Consider the following 7,314-nt stretch of genomic DNA (forward strand, 5'->3'; position numbering starts at 1 on the left):
CCCCATGGTGTCCTTACCCGCACCTCGGGATTAGCACGGTTGGGCTACGTACGGTGCGAAAGAAGTTCGACATACAAACACACGTACATACATAGGAACCACGAAAGTTATGCCACCTCAGCTGGCACCGATCAGTGACATATTTGGTTTGGGCTCACGGACTTTTGTGTTGACCCGAGACCTTTTAAGATAAACCCCAACAGGCGTGTTGGTCTTGTTGGGGGGGGGAGGGGGGGTGCATGCATGTTACCGTGTGTTGAACCTCTTTCGCACCGCACGTAGTCCAACCGTGCTAAACCGCGAGGTGGAAATTGAAGAGCGGGCACTTGGAGGGAAGCGTTGTGCGAGAATGGGTGCGGAGAAGGGCCCACGAAGGAGGAGACGGAGCCGATCGGGTGGCGGGGGGAGGTGGTGGGTGGGAAGATGAATGTGGTGTTTAGTAGGGGGTGGTGGAAGGTGGACATTGGCGGCAGGAGGCGTGCCCGGGGCTTTCCGTTCCCGCCGAGAGCGCAGAGAGAAAGGGGCGGAAGAGAATTATGTCTTGTGAAAAGGGCGGCCTTTTCACCTACCCAGCAAGGGGCGTGCGAGAAGCGGGGACTCACACTGGCGCGTCCGGAGAGAGCGGGAGACCCGCGGAGAGAAGACGCGGCCCAAGGAACGGCCGAGCAGGGGGTGGCGGCGGTGGAGGAGGAGGGTTAGAGGGGCAGGAGAGAACGGGGGGGGGGGGGGTCAGGAGGATTTGGAGTTGGAGGGGCAGGAGAGAGCGGGGGGGGGGGGGTCAGGAGGATTTGGAGTTGGAGGGGCAGGGAGGGAGGGGGGGATGGCGGAGATGTGTGCTGAGGACCCAGGGTGCAGACGCGACACTGCCACCCGAAGAGGTGAGAGGCACCGACAGCAACCACCACGACCCTTAACCACGGAACTGTCACACAACCACCACCACCACCACGGCACTGCCACACAACCACCACAACCACCACCACTGCATCACGCTCACTCCACGGTCATCACCGCCACATCATCATCTTCACCGCAGCCACGAGCACCACCACGAACACGGCATTGGCCACCTACCACAGGCCTATTCACCATCGCCGCAAACACAGCACACCACAACCACCACCACCATTACCGCGGTAAGACCATCGCTCCCACAATCATGCATCACCACCACATTATCACCACGGCAGAGCCATCAGTGCCATCACCGCACGGTCACTTTATCGCCATCACTGCAAAGCTATCAAATCCCATCACCACCCTCATCACCACCACATTGGCTCACCGTCACGGCACCCACGAACAAAGTCAGGGTTTAATGAGCCGCCTCCCTCGCGATTCCCGTGTCGAAATTCCATTCAAGAATGGAGTTTGCATATATATTTTAATTTAACACGATGGCGAATGTAGCGGCCTCTAGTGGCAGGAGGGGATCACGCGCGCCTCATTACGCACAGCGTCTGTAGGATAACAGAAACAACTCGATTCGTGCACGCGTGGTTTCATGCGCGTGCGTATCGTGACCTTAATTAATCGACGACGCCTACATTTCAGATAGCCACCAGTCTCTTCACCTCCCAACAAATGCATTTGGACATCGCCGAACAATCCATGCGCTAGCAACCCGGCGACATGAGTTCAATTCCCGGACGCGGCTAATGTAAGTGCCGGGTGAAGGTGTCAACTCGCCCTACCGGTGGTGGCGTTGTTAGACCATGCCTCGCCACGGTACTGAGTGTGAGTTGGGAATTGTGAAGGGAGCGTCAGCACCACACACGGCCGCCTTTGTCTCTCAGGTGCTGATTTTTTACACCCCGCAACAGGTATTCATTTGCGCCTAAGTCGACCTAAGCGAGGGCCCCAAGACCGGTTCAGAATTCACGTGAATCGTATTACGATTAACAAAATCTACCCCTCTTCGTTTCCTGGCTAGCTGCTGGCTGGGCTCCTCTCTACCCCAACGATAACGCTGTTTTTGTGAGCGACTACTGCGGGCCGTTGCCACAAAAACTAGCTGGATAACTGGCTCCACTGGATTTGTGATCCGTATAATTAATAAACATTGCATTGAGGTGAAACGGCGGGGAAATAAAATAATTGGAAGACATAAATGACAGCAACACCGAAGAGGTGAAAGTAACGAAAACGGAAGACTGATACGGTTAATTTAAATGCTAAATTTTACATTTGTGCCCGCTATTAATATCATCACTTCGCCAGAATATTCTTTACATCCTCGAGAGTAGGAAAAAAAAACCTCACATTACACATTATATTGGCATTTCATTAGATAAAAAATATTACTTTTAATCATCCGTGTACAGGATTGTGAGAAGAGTTTATGAGAATTACAGATGTATCTTATTTTCCGTAGCATTTCAACGAGTTCTATCATCGTTCACGTTTACCGTGGCCAGGAATCGAACTTAGGTGACGGGGTCACATAGCGCAGTGTGCTAACGACCGAGCCACCGCTCCCCACGCTTCTTTAACCCTCGGTGTAAAAAAATAAATTGCTGCTTCGGTAAAGCATAGAAATATAATCAACATTACTAACTTTTTTTTACTGTCTCGGAGGAAATAAAAGTATGGACGTTTCGGTCGATTGGCCCTCTACATAAACTGCTGGACTGTGTAACCCCCACTACAACCTTTTCCAGTATATAGCATTCCATTTCTGCACGCCTCTACTTCCCGAAGAAGGATAGTCAGCCGAAACGTCTACATCTTTCGACATTCTATCTGACCGCAAATATATCCGTTAATGATTCATGTTCACATTCGTTTCAACATCGCGATATGTTTAACGGACCGATTTGCGCAGCACACGAGGTTTCTACGGGGAGGGATCCCATCAGTGGCAAGCAGATTTCAGATCACCGTTTACACGGAGACTTCTGGCCCGAGCGGGGCTATCGCATGGTCGGGATGCACGTCTACATACTGAACTAGATGTATTTCATGTATGACTATTCTACTTATTCTATATATATTTTTTATTCCAAAAGTACCCCTTAGACCACGGTACACAAGGGAAGGATGGGCGGGGTCGTACGGCGGTTCGTAATCTGGTTTGGAAAACGAATGGGAAATGGCAGCAGGGGGAGGGAGGCGATGGTGCAGGGGGTTGAAGGAGGAATGGGTGAAGAAGAGCAAAGGACGAGGTGGGTTTAGGTGCAGGGTTGGGTACAGGGGGTGGCAGCGGTGTGGAGGAAGGTGCAAGAGCGAGATGGAGCAGCAGATAGCTGGCGCGGCGCTGCCCTCCATCTCTCGGTAGTGGTAATTCTGAGGATCAATGAATGACCAGGTAATGATCACCTGGCGGAGCGGTGGCGCACTGGTTAGCGCATTTCGCTGTTTGACCCAGAGAGCTGAGGGTTCCATTTACGGCCACGGCTAACGTCAGTCACGAGTGATAATTATTGAACGTGTCCAAACGTATCCTGGACTGCCCTCTTTCGCCAACCTGCAAATCTGCTGGATATCTGTGAAAAAGAGCTTCATAGCTCATCGGATTTCTCCAGGATAAAAGAAAAGATTCTGAAATGTGGTCAAAACACGCAACCGACGCGGATTGGGGTGGCAGACATTCATCCAGCGATGGATTTACAAAGGGCTGTGAATAATGTTTCACATTGCGTTTCTATATAAATAAGCAATCGTGGGAAAACAGCGTTTGTATATCACCACTGATTGTGTAAACATCCATCTGAATATGCAGCGGTGCGAATCAACGTCTAAAGTATCTTACAGTTGCACCGCTTCACATTGATTCCCGTGTTGACGCTATTCCTTGAACCTCTTACCACTGCAGCACGGTAATTGTGGTTGGCCGTTGAAGTACCGCATACCCGCAGAGTCTTGAATGGCCTCTTTACCTGCTTCAGATTGGCAGAGCACGAATGAATGAATAGTGACGTAGACCACATGCTGATTGCTGCCAAGGTATGTGACGCAGAGCACGCATTCGTGTTGAACTTCTTTCGCACCGTACGCAGACGACCGTGCTAACCGGAGGTGCGATTAGCACGGTTGGGTTTGTGGCGGTACACAACAATAATCCATGCATACACAGTCCACGCGATGTGCTATGAAGGAGGGCCATTGCCTGAAACGTCGCCTCCGCATATAATTTTCCTCCTCAGGCCACAGTGTTATCGACGAATGTGTTGAGTTATTTTTGTTGTTGTTGCTGCTGCTGTCGCTGTTGTTAATCCACGCGTACTGCTTCGTCGGAGTTTGTTTGACCTTTGATCAGGTTCAAGGGATTCCCGCAGATAAGTTCAACCCCCTCCGTGCGCACCCCTCCCCCACTCCCCTCCCCCCACTGCCACCCCGGCCCAAGACCTCCACAATCGCGGCGGTCAAGCCGAACGGGAGGATGAAGAAGAGGATGGAGCGAACGAGCTGTCACCGGGCAGCAAAGAAGGCCCGCTGTGGACTGAGGATCCCACCCACCCCCACCCCCAAAAAAATGCTTCACACAGAATCAGACTCGTTATTTAGACTGGAGGAACGCGATGATTTGCCTGCTTCCGATAAGGAAGCCAAAAAGCTCAGTGGGCTTTACCTGGTAAAATAAAATAGTTTATTTTAATGTGTATATATTTTTTAGTGATTTGCTTACCTTTCCTATACATTGCACTCCTATCGTGTTTTTGTACTGTTTGTTGGTGTAACGTTCTGACCCGACCCTCCTAAACAGCTGTGAAAAAGAGGTTCATAGACACATCATATTCATCAAGTATGAATACATCTTCTGATTATGATTTCTGTTCTGTACCGTGTGTACGGTGTATCTCGTTTGTTCTGTATCGCATGCACTGTGTTTGCGCGTTCACAGAAGTAACTTAACCTACACAGTAGATTGCATTAAAACGAGGCGAACCAAAATTCACGTCTAAAATTCCACATTCCCATGGCAGGGGACAAGTTTATCCATAAGGACTCCCTCCACTGTTGACTCCCCCACGTTGTGGCTGTGTCTTCTGACGAGTCATGGTGATCGTGATGATGGTGATGATCGATCGAGATGGAAACAAGGGTAAGCCGAGGCTATTATGATGACGGTAATTATGATGATGATGGTGGTGAAAATGATGACACTCGTGATGGTTATGAAGACGTGAGTGGTGTTTACTGTTGCCGCATAATGTAGTCCGCGGTATTTTTACCGCAAGTCGTGCCCTTCATCGCGATTGGTGTGTCTCTCCGCGGTATATCTCGTCCCCTTTTCGATGTTAATAGCATTTGAAACTCGTACAAATTGAACTTAAAATGGCAATTAGTGGCGCGGGGGAGGAGAGAAAAGATGAAAGAGATAAAAAAGAGATGTTGACAGAGAGTAGGACGCCGAGATGTGTGCGGCGCAGTGAGGGAGGGAAAGGAGGAGAGAGAAATTCCAGACGCCTGGCGCGAGAGACGTCTGTGAAGAAGAGCTTTCTGTAACACGTCGGTTTTCGCGACCAATATCATACATATATTGAGAAACGAAACAGGTGGACTTCACCACAAATCTGGCTGTCGCCTGATGAAGCTAGTTGTAATTACTGGCGAAACGTCGTACCCAGATTTTAAACGTTGTGGCTTGGCTCTCCAACACACCTGTGATGCTGAACTAGTCACGAATTGGCCACGTTCTGTTTACGTGACAACCCTTACTAGTTGGCTGTGTCGGGTGGTGGCGGGTTTAACGACACATTTATATATTTACGCGATCTAACCCCCAAAAAAACGAATATGGAAGAGCTTTGTAGCTCATCGGATTCATCCAGTATACATATTTTGATTGATTCTGAGATCGGACGGTTGCGAGATTGAACAACGCACGATGAGACGACCGCAGGCTGAATATGCCGGTCGACCCCTTGCGTGTGCGCATGACACTTTGTACGTGATGCCTTGTGGAACTTCAAGCCGATGAAGTTGATTTCGAAGCTCTGGAGGGATCGCTTAGGGTTCACAATTGTTCAACCTTTGAGATGCATTTTACATGACGGTATATTTTATTATGATTACGTTTGTAACAAAGTTATGATGCAGATGGTGATATTGAAACGGTGATTACAATTACAACGGGGATGATGTTGAAGATAATAACAGATAATAGACGCAACTAACGATATGTTAAGAAGAAGGAAAGAAGAATGATGATGGCGATCATATTATTGAAAACAATGTTTATCATGGTGATGGTGGTGATGACGGGAACATTCGCAACAATGGAGGCATGAGTTGACCCCCAAGCTGGGATTTGACCCCACGACCTTCAGATTATGAGCAGGGGTGCGCGAACCACAGCGCCTCTTAGTAGGGCCATAGAAGCCAATACAAATACAATGCGCGTGAATTAGGGTCGGGGTTAGGGTCAGGGTTAGTCATGGGTAAAGTAGCCAGTAATTGGATGGCGGCGGTACGCCCAGGTTTAAAGGTCAATTATCGAAATGTGTCTTCAAACATTAACGTTCCATTAGTCTGTGTGTGTCTTGGAGGAAAGTTGCATTTACAACAAGTCCACATGCCAGTCCGTTAACTGAGCCTCTGTTAACAAAATAAATACGCAGTGCGAAAACCACTTCACTACCGCACACGTGAACAAAAAAAAAACAGGCAAAGCTCCCTCGTATAACCCTAATAGCCTTATGAGGGCGGGAACAAGTGTTGTTAGCGAGCAGCAGCAGCACCAATGAAAGCCGGGCCGTCACACCAGGGGGCGGGTGGCCAGCAACACGCGTACGAGCGATCTAACACGCACGCGCATGTGTTCTAAACAACTTCTAAAAACCATTTACTTTCATTGGCAATTTTGTTTTCAAATTACCCACGGCTGTAAATTGGTGTTGGTGAGCTGTGTGGTGAGATTCGTAGCGACTCGTTGCAGATGGTTGTGTAGCTTTGCGTTGAATAACTCGAGAGGTGCCTTAAAAAGACGGGACGTAACGACTCTTGGGCAACATACGCACCTGCGTTACATTCTATGAAACTACAGTGACTGTCTGTTCATAAACAAAACGGATACATCTTCTAGGAATAAAACTAAATTAAAACCCAGACATTTTCAGAGCGCTATGAAGTTTACTCTCACGCGACCGGCTTCCACTTCCACACAAACACAGCAGACTTGTTCAACAGTCCACTGAAGATTAAAAAAACACACGAGGTCCAAAAACGTTCACGAGACTTCAGGATCGCATTGATTATGTATGTATGTTTGACTTCTTTCGCACCGTACGTAGCCAATCGTGCTTGTGAACACATCCAACTTTACGGCCCAAAAACGAGCATATCACGCGGTGGTTCTGCTCGACTTGGGGA

The 7,314-nt window shown here is 49.0% G+C and overlaps 1 long non-coding RNA gene across 2 annotated transcripts; it reads left to right on the forward strand.

The window, feature by feature from the left end:
- Nucleotides 1-818: 818 nt before the first annotated feature.
- Nucleotides 819-7,052, forward strand: LOC116943201 (uncharacterized). 2 transcript variants are annotated; one of them, XR_012941942.1, is made up of 2 exons: nucleotides 819-878; nucleotides 3,888-7,052. It is a non-coding gene; the product is annotated as an uncharacterized LOC116943201 (long non-coding RNA). The 2 variants fall into 2 exon arrangements; XR_004402894.2 differs by having other exon boundaries at nucleotides 4,346-7,052.
- The last annotated feature ends 262 nt before the right edge of the window (nucleotides 7,053-7,314 follow it).

This window comes from Petromyzon marinus, chromosome 17, assembly GCF_048934315.1.
Source record: "Petromyzon marinus isolate PM22_M1 ecotype Great Lakes invasive population chromosome 17, UKy_Petmar_22M1.pri1.0, whole genome shotgun sequence".
Classification (NCBI taxonomy): Eukaryota; Metazoa; Chordata; class Hyperoartia; order Petromyzontiformes; family Petromyzontidae; genus Petromyzon; species Petromyzon marinus.